The sequence below is a fragment of the Toxorhynchites rutilus genome, chromosome 3, assembly GCF_029784135.1.
Source record: "Toxorhynchites rutilus septentrionalis strain SRP chromosome 3, ASM2978413v1, whole genome shotgun sequence".
Classification (NCBI taxonomy): Eukaryota; Metazoa; Arthropoda; class Insecta; order Diptera; family Culicidae; genus Toxorhynchites; species Toxorhynchites rutilus.
The window spans coordinates 6,137,377-6,152,664 of record NC_073746.1 but is presented as its reverse complement, the minus strand read 5'-3'; the positions used below and the strand labels follow the sequence as shown (position 1 = coordinate 6,152,664).

The 15,288-nt window shown below is 39.1% G+C and overlaps 1 long non-coding RNA gene across 1 annotated transcript; it reads right to left on the bottom strand.

Moving 5' to 3' along the window:
* Positions 1–6,431: 6,431 nt before the first annotated feature.
* On the bottom strand, positions 6,432–8,332 carry LOC129778686 (uncharacterized). Its single transcript, XR_008743476.1, has 4 exons — positions 6,944–8,332; positions 6,789–6,870; positions 6,533–6,734; positions 6,432–6,471 (listed from the first exon to the last, which is right to left on the bottom strand). It is a non-coding gene; the product is annotated as an uncharacterized LOC129778686 (long non-coding RNA).
* Positions 8,333–15,288: the final 6,956 nt, after the last annotated feature.

Sequence of the window (15,288 nt, the reverse complement as noted above, 5' to 3'; positions counted from 1 at the left end):
ACAATCTTACGTGCTGTAACCGTTGGTTCAAAAGCGCAATTTGAGCTCCACCCAAATTCACAGAAAGGTATGAAAAATAAATTAAATTTATTCCAAGCCGCCGGTTACTGGATGATTTTTAGATATACACAAATGGTTGGAGTCCTGGGTAAATAATACCCACCGCGACACACTATCCAGTTGGCCTACCGTCATCGAACGGGGTAGCCAACTAGGCAAAGAAAAAACTTATTTTTTTCCCGCACATTAGCTGAAAAAAAGAAAAGCTCGGTGAATGAGCAGTGCCGGCAAACGACTTAGACCGCTTAAGGAAGTAAGAAGTGCGCGACGGAAAGTTAAATTTGAAATTATTAAAAGATTGATTTTGTGAATAGATGTGGTGGAGGAAAAGCGATAGAAGAGATATAAGAAGATAGGATCGTAGAAAAAAGGATAAGAAAACTAGGAAGAGGAGAGAAGAAAAATCTGGAAAAAAGGTCCGTCCAGCGGGCTTTTTTTTTCGTATAACGTAATTCGCAGCTCGACAAGCTGATCAGCTTTACCAGCCATTTTTGGCGAAGACGACAATCCGTATACGCCATCGCGAATTGGCATCAAAGAGACTGTGAAGAGCGGAAATTCCCCGAGGAAGTTGCACAGAGCAGCTGAAATAGTCCCAGTGCTAGATCACTGATCAAGAGAAAGAAAGAATTCACCCCCAAGTACCGCAAGTATATCATGCATGAAAAACTGTGACGTCAAATACAGTATAAATATGAAAACGATAGGTAGGAGAATTTAGGGACAGATGAAAAGGAAATAGAGAATAGAAAGAATAAAGAAAGAAGAAACGTTGTACATAAAACAGATAATCGTGCTCCTTTACGACCACTATCCCTTCGCTTTTATCGTTCTTCGGACTCTAAAGGAGTCTTCAGCCCTCGTCCTCAATCGGTCGGAAGAGATGGGTCAGCACTGCACAACCTTTGAGCGCATTCAGTGAGGGGGCTTAGTAGGTGGCCTCAATAGGTGCGGGAGGTCCCCTGGAGGTGCGAAAAACACGAAGGAACTTCTGCTTGTGAAAAAAGGGTTTTGAAGGTATCCGGCTAGGGAATAAGCGACCCTGAGAACCCTATCCCCGAATCCTAAGAGTTACAAATTGGCGCCCAACTAAACTGTGAAAACAGTCGGTTACTTAAATTTTCACCTCCTGTTCGAGGGGGGAAAAATAAATTTATATTTTTTTCAAATTCGTTCTCCAAACGAATAGTAGTAGAATTTATTCTAATTGATAAATAGAATAACAAAATTGTTTTGTATATACAAATATGGTGTTGGTTTTCTAGTTATAAGAAGGAATTATTATTTATTATATAAGTTTAATTTTCTTATTATTCACAATTATACTTACTTCGATTAAAGATGAAATAGTTGGATTAATACATGGAAATAAAACGGGTTGTGCATAGGCGATATTTTTTTTTTGAGAATTATTAAAATATCGTGGAAAAGCGATTGCGATTGGGATACGATTTTTGTAAATTTCGGGAAACATATTTGTGCCTGAGAACCAAGCAGTTGTTTTCAAATCTTCCGGGAGTTAAGTTCTTGTGGAACATTAACTGAGAACGGTCAGTACGATTGGAAATCAGAGTGAGTCTGAAGAGGCCAGACGTTGATCTTACTTTAATTGGTTAAAATTTGTTTCGCTGATTGTTGGAAAAATCGTTACTGGTTGTGATCGAAAAATGGATATAGAATTTCAAATACAGTACAAGAGCCTTTTGGTTCACCATTTAGAGCGAGATGAAATTGAATACGAACTGAAAATTAGAGCAGTGCAATTCGAATCAACAGATAGCCATTACAACGAAAGTTGCGGGATCGATTGAAAGACGAAAGAGAGAAAAATCAATTTGATATCGATTTCACGCGATGTGATATTACGATAGATGAAGAAATAAAAACTATAGATAGAAACCTCAAAACAATCAGAGAGTTTTTAGAAGGTGTAGTAAGATTTGAAGGATTGAAAGACAGTCTTAAAACAAGATTAGTTCATTACTTCTCACGCGCAAGAAGAGTGCAGGAATTTTCCGACGTAGAAAATGACCTCACAGACTTGGATGAAATCATCAGTGCCATTAGAGGGTTGATGAATACATATTTTTCTCAATTTTCTGCACTGCAGGAAATTCGCGAAGAAATAACACAACAAATTATACAATCGATATCAAACCTGGAACTATCAGTGCGTCGAAATCTAACTGAAAGTAATTCGGAAGATAACAGACAAGATTTATCAAATACTCGCGAGAAAGAAAACCCAACAAATGAAGAAAATTCAGAAGTTGAGATGCAGGGGACATCTGCTCCACCGTTAGTAAAAAGAAAATTAGAATCTGTACACGAAACAAGAGATTTATCAATGGCTGGTGGTTCTCGTTATGCATTACCTCAGTTCAAAAGTAAAAACCGGGTCAGTAATGACACGATCAATAGAGAAAAGTATGTTCGAAAAATCACGCTAGGACCCAAAAATAAGGGAAAACTGCCACATAACGAATCGCCCAATTCAAGATCGGATAGGGAAACCAGTGATTCTAGTCAATCTCCCAACCGTTCGCATATCAGAGGTCGCTCAAGAACTCAACAACGTTATTCTCAAAAACGTAAGCCGATTTCTGAGTGGAATCTGCTATATGATGGAAGGGATGATGGACAGGGATTAATGAGATTTATAAAGGAAATAGATTTTTACGCTAAATCAGAAAGGGTTTCTGAAAGAGAATTGTTTAGGTCCGCTATTCATTTGTTCAAAGGACAAGCAAAAATATGGTATATGACTGGTTACGAAAATGGAGATTTTAGATCCTGGAAGGAACTCGTACAAGAATTGAAGCGAGAATTCCTTAGTCCAGATCATAATCATGTAAATGAGATACGCGCCATTTCACGAAAACAAGGTTCTAAAGAACGCTTTCAGGATTATCTCAACGAAATGCAAGATATATTCAATGCTTTAACGAAACCAATCTCAGAAAGCAAGAAATTCGAGATTGTTTTTCGAAATTTACGATCGGATTATAAAGGACTCGCGGTTGCATCCAATATTGACAACTTAGCAGATCTCAAAAGATTTGGTCGAAAACTTGACTCGACATTTTGGTATAAATATTCATCAAGTTCGCACGAGACGTCCATTTCCCGAAATCGACCTCAAATCAACGAGGTGAATTTTAGGTCGAATTTCAATCAAAATCCTGCTGTAAATGACGATAAACTGAATTATCAGTCTAGGAATTTTTACCGTTCGTCAAAATCGGTAAATGTAGATGACAAAAAGCACAGAAAACAGCTAAACAATGATCCAAGAAACAATGTACAGTCCAAAGGAAACAGAAACGAAGAGAATGTCAAAGGATTGCAAATTTTGCTGGAAAATTACAAACCCCCCAAACCAGGAGTTTGTTACAATTGCAGGTTACCTGGTCATCACATGACCGAATGCGAACGCCCACGTCACAATTTTTGTTTAAAATGTGGCTTTCATCAGGTAGAAACAGAAAGTTGCCCATATTGTTCAAAAAACGCAGGAGAGTCGGCTTGAAGGGGCAAGTCCGCTTTTTCGTGGCTCCAAATCCCCATCAGTATCAAAGCGTTAAAAATAAATTATTTCAGAAAGGTTTCCGAAAACTAAAAAGCAAGGATTATATCGACCACACAGAAGCAGAGGTTGAGGAACTATTCGTGTATTTGAATCACGATGATCGACCATTTGTACAAATTAAAATATTTGATATAGTTATTCTCGGTTTATTAGACAGTGGAGCACACCGTACTATTCTGGGTACAGGTGCTTCCCAGCTCATCGACAGGTGTAAATTGAAAGTGTTTTCTTCGAATGTACAATTAACTACGGCCAGTGGTCAAAGATTAGCGGTAGAAGGTTACGTAAACGTCCCGATATCGTTCAACAATACAGTAAAAATATTATCTGTATTGGTAGTACCGGAATTGCCCCGGAAGCTTATACTAGGATCAGACTTCTGGAGGGCTTTTGGAATCGTACCTTCCGTGGTGTCAGCCTCAGTCGAAGAAATAGAAATCAGTCCCACAAGTCCAAGTTTGACAGAATCTCAAATGGAAGCATTAGAACGAACAAAAACCCAATTTAAAGCAGCAGTTGAAGGTCGATTAGATGCCACACAGCTGATAAGTCATCGTATTGAACTAACCGAAGAAGCCCGAAAACAGGATCCAGTACGAATAAATCCATTTCCGACTTCGCCAAAAAGGCAAGAGCAAATCAATGTAGAACTGAACAAAATGCTAGCGTCAGGAGTAATTGAAAGGTCCTATAGCGATTGGGCATTACGTCTCGTACCCGTTGATAAGTCTGATGGTACTGTTAGATTATGCTTAGATGCACGCAAGTTAAATGAAAAAACTATCCGGGATTCGTACCCATTGCCTCATGCTGATCGGATTTTAAGCCGACTAGGTCCTTGTAAATATATTTCCACGATTGATTTATCACAGGCATTTCTTCAAGTTCCCCTGCACCCCAAATCAAAAAAGTACACTGCATTTTCTGTGTTAGGTAGAGGGTTATTTCAGTTCACCCGAATGCCATTTGGTCTAGCAAACAGCCCAGCTACTTTGTCTAGATCGTGTGCTGGGATCAGGTGAACTTGAACCCCAGGTATTTGTTTACCTGGACGATATAATCGTCATTAGCAAGTCTTTCGACGAACATTTGAGTTTGCTTCAAGAAGTTGCAAAACGGCTCAAGACAGCCAACCTATCGATCAACTTAACAAAATCACACTTTTGTGTCAATGAAGTTCCATACCTCGGGTACATTTTGACCGAGAATGGTTTACGTCCCAATCCTGATCGTGTCGAAGCGATACTCAACATCGAAAAGCCACGATCATTGAGGGCATTACGACGGTTTTTGGGTATGTGTAATTACTACCGGAAGTTCATATCCAATTACAGCGAAGTTGTGCATTCATTGACCGAGTTGCTCAAAGGAAAACCCAAAACAGTGAAATGGAACGAAAGGGCTGATGAGTCCTTCGTGAAAATCAAAGAGAGGTTGATTACCGCTCCGATTTTAACGAATCCAGACTTTAGTAAACCTTTCTCTATCCACTGTGATGCTAGTGATACGGCCATTGCAGGAGTGCTCACACAAAATCACGAAGGAATTGATAAACCAATTGCTTATTTTTCTCAGAAATTGAGTAGTACCCAGCAACGATACTTCGCAACTGAAAAGGAAGCTCTCGCCGTATTGAGCTCAATCAGGAAATTTCGATGTTACGTTGAGGGAACATCTTTCACTGTTTTTACAGATGCTTCAGCATTAACCTACATTCTCAAAAGCAACTGGAGAACTTCATCAAGACTGTGTAGATGGAGCTTAGAACTTCAAAGAAATGATATGACTATCAAGCATCGTCGTGGAATTGACAATGTGGTGCCGGACACCCTATCACGATCAATCGAAGTGCTAGCTCTTCAAGCGAACAGTCAAAACGGAGACTGGTACAACAGCCTACTCGAAAAGGTCAAAAAGGAACCTGAGAAGTATAAAGACTTCCGCATAGATAAAGGAATTTTGAAGAAGTTTGTATCCACAAAAATTAATCTTTTAGATTATCGTTTTGAATGGAAAGTGTGTGTACCAAACAATATGCGCGAGAACATATTGGTGGAAGAGCATGATGATTCTCTCCATTTGGGAGTAGAAAAAACCATAGCCCGAATACGAAAAAAATTTTATTGGCCAGGACTTTCAAATGACGTGAGAACTCACATTCGTAAATGTTCGATCTGTCAACAAAGTAAGCCGGCAAATAGATCTTTACATCCGGAAATTGGTAAACAACGGATAACCACCAAACCCTTTCAAATTGTTGCAATTGATTTCATACAATCGCTCCCTAGGAGTAAAGCTGGCAACTCACACTTGATGGTAATCATGGATTTTTTCTCTAAATATTGTTTGCTTATTCCGCTTCGGAAAATAGAAGCCGATAATGTCCGTAGGGTCGTTGAAGAGAGCTGGTTTAGACGGTTTTCAGTACCAGAATATATAGTGACAGATAATGCTACAACATTTCTGTCCAAAACCTTCAAGGAATTGTTACTGAAGTATCGGGTTCAACATTGGACTAACGCGAGACACCATAGTCAGTCCAACCCAGTAGAAAGACTAAATCGCACGATCAATGCTTGTGTACGCACATATGTACGTACGGACCAAAGATTGTGGGATACTCGCATATCGGAGGTTGAACATGTGCTAAATAATTCCCCTCACAGTACAACTGGTTTCAGTCCATACAGAATATTGTACGGTCACGAAATCGTGACTATGAACATCGCTTAGATCTCGATGAACTGGATATTTCGGAAAAGGAAAGAATGATAACCAAAAACGCCATCGATCACTTTATTTACGACCTGGTTCGAAGAAACCTAGAAAAGGGATACGACAAAAATAGAAAATATTCTAACCTGAGATATAAGACCAACGCACCTTCATACTCAGTAGGACAGAAAGTTCTCAAAAGAAATTTTAGGCAGTCGTCAGCGCCAAGTAACTACAATGCCAAATTCGGTCCTTGTTACGTTCCATGTACAGTAATCGCGAGAGTTGGCACAAATTGTTATGATTTGGAAGACGAGGGTGGAAAACCCATAGGTATTTTCTCCGCGGCAGATTTGAAGCCGATAGACACCTAAAAAAAAAAAAAAAAATTAAAAAAAAAAAATTAAAAAAAAATATAGTTCACATGATGTACGACCAAGAGCACTATCAGTTATTTTTGTCCGTTCTGCTCATAGGTGGCCAAAGCTAAGAAAGAGAAGAGACCACTGAACAAAGGGAGAAATAATGATTAAGGTTACAAACGAAAACTCAGCTATAAAATTAATAAAATTTACTTACCATGATTACTCCGAATAGGCCTAGGACCTCACATGTTTCCTAGTTGGTTCTAATGGGACAGATGGTGTGCGAAAACCGAAAAAGAACTAGACCACAACAAAATACGCGTACGATGAAAACATTGGGAGATATCGACCCGCTTTAGTCGGATAAATCACCTATTCACTACGTAACACTAAAAGGTTGACAGTTATATATTGGGTACATTCGTTTAATTCGTTTTCTTTAAGAGTGGCATTACTGATAAATGAGTGACTTTGAAGAAATAAATGTTTGAAATTTGAATTCATTTCTTGAGAGGGGAAATGCTTTTGGAATAGAGGATAAACGTATTCGGTTAACGAAAATAAATTCCATTTATTTTCAACCTAGACGGGGGGGTAATGTAACCGTTGGTTCAAAAGCGCAATTTGAGCTCCACCCAAATTCACAGAAAGGTATGAAAAATAAATTAAATTTATTCCAAGCCGCCGGTTACTGGATGATTTTTAGATATACACAAATGGTTGGAGTCCTGGGTAAATAATACCCACCGCGACACACTATCCAGTTGGCCTACCGTCATCGAACGGGGTAGCCAACTAGGCAAAGAAAAAACTTATTTTTTTCCCGCACATTAGCTGAAAAAAAGAAAAGCTCGGTGAATGAGCAGTGCCGGCAAACGACTTAGACCGCTTAAGGAAGTAAGAAGTGCGCGACGGAAAGTTAAATTTGAAATTATTAAAAGATTGATTTTGTGAATAGATGTGGTGGAGGAAAAGCGATAGAAGAGATATAAGAAGATAGGATCGTAGAAAAAAGGATAAGAAAACTAGGAAGAGGAGAGAAGAAAAATCTGGAAAAAAGGTCCGTCCAGCGGGCTTTTTTTTTTCGTATAACGTAATTCGCAGCTCGACAAGCTGATCAGCTTTACCAGCCATTTTGGGCGAAGACGACAATCCGTATACGCCATCGCGAATTGGCATCAAAGAGACTGTGAAGAGCGGAAATTCCCCGAGGAAGTTGCACAGAGCAGCTGAAATAGTCCCAGTGCTAGATCACTGATCAAGAGAAAGAAAGAATTCACCCCCAAGTACCGCAAGTATATCATGCATGAAAAACTGTGACGTCACATACAGTATAAATATGAAAACGATAGGTAGGAGAATTTAGGGACAGATGAAAAGGAAATAGAGAATAGAAAGAATAAAGAAAGAAGAAACGTTGTACATAAAACAGATAATCGTGCTCCTTTACGACCACTATCCCTTCGCTTTTATCGTTCTTCGGACTCTAAAGGAGTCTTCAGCCCTCGTCCTCAATCGGTCGGAAGAGATGGGTCAGCACTGCACAACCTTTGAGCGCATTCAGTGAGGGGGCTTAGTAGGTGGCCTCAATAGGTGCGGGAGGTCCCCTGGAGGTGCGAAAAACACGAAGGAACTTCTGCTTATGAAAAAAGGGTTTTGAAGGTAGCCGGCTAGGGAATAAGCGACCCTGAGAACCCTATCCCCGAATCCTAAGAGTTACAGTGCATCACGATGTACAAAGTATTCATGAATATGTGAAAATTAACGTTAAAAGACATTTCTATAGATCTGCACACTTTTACAGACTTTTCCACATTTTTAACAGACATTCACATGTTTTTACAGACTTTTTTTAAAAATAATCTGGCATCTCTTTCTTCCACTTTTTATCGAATATTTTCAAATCGCAGGAGTAAACATTTACGTGACTCTGACTTCGTTTGTTTTTATTTCATTCGGAAAAACGTTATGTCAAAGAGAGGGGACATTAAAAAGGCGTAGCTCAGTGAAAGGCTGAGATGCTCTTTCAGAGATACAATGGTTAATCAAACAATTAACGGAAAAATGTAGTTCGTTCATTTTGTTATTTTATTTTTTTTTGCCCCTGACAACAATACCTCTTTTATAGTGTTGATTATCATAAGAAAAATAACACTCCTGATCGTTGGATCTCTTTTGACATTTCAATTGGATCTTTTTTGACAGCCGTTTTGATTCAGTCCGCACTACCTAGCTTATGACAGACATACAGCTGCACTTGCGTTGTACTTCGAAAATTGTATGTCTGTCACCATGTACAGCGCTAGAACCATGCAAGCAACTCGGTACAATCGCTGTACCTGTACCGACCTGTTTTACCGCTGTACATGGCTACAGTTGTACTGTGCGCAGCGCCATAGACGGTTAGTGGTGGGTAGCATGAACAAGCAGAATCAAATCACTTGATAAACGTTCTTTTCACTGACTTTCTTTTAAGTTAATAACTCAGATTGGAAACTTTTGACGTAGGACTACGTCTAACCGGAAGATATAGGGAGTGAAATGGAAATCTAGGCACTGAACAAGTAGGAAAAAATGCAAGATTTGGAACGCTTATAACTCGAGCATTTCTCAATAGATCGCAAAGGTTTTTGCATCAATTGATAGGAAATATATCTACGCATCTATCATAACGAATAACATTTCATTTTTCTTGAGATAAAGAATTAAATAATTGTGAAATATCAAGCATTGTCCAAATGCACTATGTGCCCATTTTTGATTGGTCCATTTTGTGCTCCTCAAATCGTACCTACCAAAACGGGCAACCAGAGCAGCAGCGAAATAGAATGAAGCACGATTGGAAAGGAAAAAGAAAAAAAATAAACGAAACATTGGTCGCAGTCTCACACATGCGTAATTCTCGAGCCAGCCAGTCAGCTTAAAAATCCCCGCTCCGCTGCCGTAACGATCATTCTCATTCAAACCGTACACCACATCGGTTCGCATCACAACACATCAACAAACCAACCCAAGCAGCCATGTCTGGACATGGTAAAGGAGGAAAAGTGAAGGGAAAGGCAAAATCCCGCTCGTACCGTGTTGATCTGGAATTCCCCGCAAGGGTAGCTAGGCCGAGCGCGTTAGTACCAGTGCACCAGTCCACCTAGCCGGCGTTATATAGTTTCGGCCGCCGAAGTGATCGAGTTAGCTGGCAAAGCTGCTCGCGACGATAAGAAAACCCGCATTCGGAACAGAACACATTCGGTTCGGTGAACATCAAGACAACAACAGGCAGTCGCAGCGAGTGGCGAGTGGCAAACGCAATCGCAAAACGGCAGCTGGTAGCAGTAGAAAAAAGTTTGTTCTTTATACAATCTGCTTTGGTGGCAAATCCAGAAGAAGGCGGCATCGAGGGCGTTCGAAATGGTTTTTTTCCAAAACCACGAGTACAAAGTTTTCTAAATTGGAACCATTCCATAAAACAAGGCGCTTATCAGGGCCGTTAAACCTTTCAAAAAAGAGTTTACGAAATACAGTTCAATGCTTTCTAAAATAATATCCAAAATAATAATAAAACACAAATTGATTTTTTCATAATTTGTTTGCCAGGATCTGATGAGTATGTGAATTTGGCAGTTGTTCTGAGATTATTGATTTTCACCAATTCTTAAATCGCTTCTAGATTGAAAGTACAGTAATTTACACTTATCTCGACATTTAGCTAATTGGACGGACCTGCAATGCGACATATTTAGTTGGACATTTTTGTAAACATAGAGTTCGGGGTCCAAATTATGACCCCACATTGAAAGTCGACACTGTACCACTGTCATTTTTTGACATTGAATGTAATTGACTGTACAATATGTCACAAGCTGGATGGGAAGAAATTTTCCAACTGTGAAAGCTGTGGCGAGTGGCAAACGCAATCGCTAAACAGAAAGGTTTAGCCGAACAAGATGGGGATATCGAGTGATAGCAAAAAAAAATTAACTCTTTAGATTGAAGATAATTTTGTGATCCTGAAAAGGACCCTTTTTAGACTGCATGTGAATCCAACGAGCGAACAAATCGTAATGAATGTATTTTTTTGCCATCGCTGCCTTTTAACGCTCATTCGTTCGTCTCGTTGGACTCGCCCCTCTGGCTGAGTCTGCCGATTTGTCTCTATCCTGTGAGCGTGTACCGCTAGAGTATAAAACGCGCGGATCCCAAAAAAATATCTCATTTTCTTTCAAACCGTAAACCAGTGTGGTTGTACGGCATCGTTTAACATCGTATCGCATCACATCATTAAAAGAAAACAAGCAGCAACGTGGACGTGTGGACGTAACAAAGGAGGACATGTTAAGGGAAAGTCAAAGTCTCACTCGAACTGTGCAGGTCTCCAATTCCCTGTTGGTCTCATTCACTGATTGCTCCGCAAGGGTAACTAGGCCGAACGGATTGGTGCCAGTATACCTAACAGCGATTATAGAGATAACTGATGTTGAAAATTGACTGACGTTACATCTGCATTGCATAGAGAAATAACTAAGGAGCAACACGATGAGCTATGTATTTCCTACTGCTCTGTTCTTATTTTAAAGGACTTTAATCCGAAGGTCATCCGTCCCTGTATTTACTGTTGGTTTTTCAGAACGCTTATAGCTCGTTACTCGTTACGTTTTTATTTACTTTGTTTGCGGAGACTACAAATCTTACAATTCATTCGTCTCCGAAACCACAGCTTAATGTACGGTAATGTGCTCAATAGTGAAATATATGATAGTGAACGAGCTGATGACCACCTGTGCATCCCCCATCACAGCCATAATTTTGATTGTACGATATGTGTATACGCCGAAAGATGCCCGACGTTGAACATTTAATAAGTACAAAGCCTTCAGAAAAAAATCAAGAATCAAGTTTGTAAAAAAACGCAAAAACACAACACCAAAGGTTCTTTTCAGAACCCCCAACTTAAGAGTAAGAGTAAACAGTAAACTAATCCATTTTTCAGGTAGATAGGTAGGAATTCACGTAGGAGAAGAAAATAAAACAATATATTCAAAATATATATTTAGCAAAAGCTGTCCCCTTTGTCCTACGTCACTCCGGTTATGTCACCGACATTACCCACCCGTCTTTTTTGTTGTGTTTGATAGTTTAGACACTAAATAAAAACCTTTTTCATTGAAATATGTGGTGGAAATTGGAAAAATATCTGATTGTCAGTTTGACATACGGTACAATGTACAACCAAAGTATGTCTGTCATGGTACGATGGTACCTGTACAACGCTGTACACGTACAACGCAAGTACAGCTGTATGTCTGTCCCTGGTATTAGAGACGAACGAACTTAAGAAGTTTATAGTCTCAAGTAGTGATCCCCGATTTTTGAAATTAATCGTTCATCAGCTAATCGAATAGTTTTCAGCAGTTTGTTATTCGATACGATTAATCGACCCAAATAATCGATTAATCGATTAATCGCAACACTGAGCGAAATAATTAGTTAGACTAATATTTCTCGTTTGCTAGAAAGCCATATGGAATCAAAAAAATTTTCAATCCGCCTGAAAATCAATTATTATCCTTTACGCTCCCCTAAAGTCGTAAACGAAGCTCAATTTGCGTTGACGGCATTGAGCTTCGTTTATGAACTTAAGAGAGCGTCAAAGAAAATGATTGATTTTCAGGATAAAATCGATTAATCGACGTAAATTATTCGTTCGCTTCGATTATTGGTTGTGCAGTATTCGTTCGATTAATAATCGATTTCTGTAGGAAGTATTCGATTAATCGATTAATCGAACGATTATCGGGGATCTAGGGATCCCAAGGAAGGAAGACAAACTTTCAGTATCATTCTGTATTCAAAGTAATGAATATCGTTTGTTCTTTCTTGTTTTGCGTCATCACATGTCTTCGTTTCGGATTGAGCTGTGAACGCTACCAAATTATTCACTAGTTGATGTCTCTGGCATTGCAATCATTGCATCAAACTGACACCATTGCATTAAGGTTCTGAGCTACACAATTGTGTGGGGGTTCATCAAGCCGGGCTATCGTCGGCTCTAGAGATGGGCAAACCGTTCACGAACGGTACGAAAGAACTAGTTCGCCGAAAAGAGTGAACGAGCGGTCGTTCTTTTTCAAAGAACGATAGTTCTCCCCACCAACTGATTGCGAGCGAACGGTTTGTGAACGAACTGGTTCCTTAAGAACGGTTTGCGAGTGAACTGTATGGGAAAGAACTGATTGAGAGTGAGCTGTTTGGGAACGAACTGTTTGAGAACGAAGTGTTTGCGGGCAAATTGTTTACGAACGAACGAGTGCAGTTGAACTGATATGCACTGGGCGAAATGGATAAACATAACGAGAACGCTTGTAAGGAAAATAAAACGATTTGTCATTTATGAGCAAAATGCATGTAACGCAGGGTTTATTTTGTTAATGTATTCTCAATTTTGAGTTAAAAATTTAATTAGATTTTCGTAGTTTTAAAAGCAAAACTTCATATACATATCATATACTTTCTGATTATCAGAAAAAATCTGGGGGAAGCTAGGGCGATTCATGGATTAGGTAAACATAAAATTTCATAGTGAGGGCATGTTGAGAAAAAAGTTTTTTCGTTGCTTTCAATTCATTGTTTTGCCTATTGCGTGTACGTCTTATCGTGATTGTTTGTATGATTGATTGTTAGTGAAAATCGCTGCTGATTTTTTTCCCTGAATGAACATTATGAAGTATGATTTTACATGGAACCTGTGTACATATATTTTGTGCGCATCAAATTATTACATAAACTTTTGTCGACCGATAAACATATTTTCACATACAGTTTGCGACTTTGAATGAAGCAGCTTATCTTTCCCCACTAAATTTCAAAAATATAAATCCCATACGTATACTATCCAATCCAACGATATCAATTAATAGCTGTCTATTGATGTTGGGTTCCATCCAACGTTCTATGTTGTTCTTAATATCGTTGAACGAAAGAGCGAAAGAACGGTTCAAAAGAACTGATTCACTTAGATGAACAGTTATTGAGTGAACCGTTCATCAAAGTGAACTGTTTTGCCCATCTCTAGTCGGCTCATCAAGAAAATAATTCTGTTCTGGAATTTTGTCAGTGATTTGTTTCGCATGAAGATAGTAAAACTCTCTCCACAAAGGATGAAAGCTAAGCTGATCTAGACTAGAGATGTGCCATCCACTCATGAGCTGTTCCGAAGAATCGACTCTTTGAAGTGAGTTGACGCGGAACAGCTCGCAAAAAAAATCAAACAGCTCTTCAGCTCACTTTGATGATGATGAAGGAGAGAAAAGAGCTGTAGAATTGAAGAGAGTGTGTGAGCTGTAAGATTCAAATGAACTGACCATCTCTCGCTCTTCGTGTTAAGACATCAGTTTAGTTTCATTTGTCCCTCGTCTTTTCAACTGTTATATTCGCGTTGACGGCATTGAGCTTTGTTTACCAGTTTAGGGGGCGCCAAAAATAATAATTGGCTCTCAGGCAGAATGAACACGTTTTTAAAATTCAAATTATTAATGAAAATTAACTTCTGTGTATCAAATGAGTATTCTATTTCAATGAAAAACACTTTGTTTGCAGGCGGTGCAAAAATCTCATAAGATTTTTTTTTTTGAAGAAAACTTTCTATTGTAATGTAAAGCCTCAGTAAAAATGTCGGAAATGTTGTACTCGCCGAGTCTGTTGTAAATAATAGTCTGGAATACGTGTTTCAAGTAATTAATAATATGGTGTGAAAAATTTCATTTGAATTTTAACATTTTCAAACTGGCTTCGTGGCTATCGAGTTTGGGACCCAAATTGAAAGTCGGCACTGACAACTGAGCTGAAGAGCTGTTCATAAAGAACAGCTCATTTAGATGAGCTGATATGATCAGAGCTGTTCATCATGATGAGCTGATTTGCACACCTCTAATCTAGACCGGTAATATTAACAGAAAGGGCGTCTGTTGAGAAGAGCGCAAAACAGAGATAAGTGTGGGTATATTTAATTCCTTCGAGCCATCGATAATATGGATATTTGTGTGCGTACGTGCGTGTTTCATACCCCGTATGTATAAATAGTGCATCTTTGCTACGCTGGAACCCTATTTGTATCTGCTCCCGTATGTATTGGTGGTGCAAGTTATGCAGCCATAATGATGAATTTAAACAAGGAGGAGAGATAGCGGGAGGAACATATTGGGTTGGGGACAAAAAAATGTCGTATATTGTCAATATATGGCAGCACTTAAACATATCTTGTGTTGTACTTATCGCATCGGGTCATACTATACGTTTATTTAAAGACGACAATCTGTGCTACAAGTGACGTTTTGACAGTGTTGTGATTGTCCTTTTCAGTCTCAAATTTAGCGCGTCAAAAATGGAGTCCACCAAGCAAGCAATTCGTCATATTTTACGTTTTTACTACCTACGAGGTAAAACTGCAAAGAAGGCGAACGAAAAAATTCGTGTAGTTTATGGACCCGATACTGTTACGATTCGCAAAGCACAGCGTTGGTTTGATCGATTTCGTTCCGGTGTAGTGGCTGTCGAAGATACACCCCG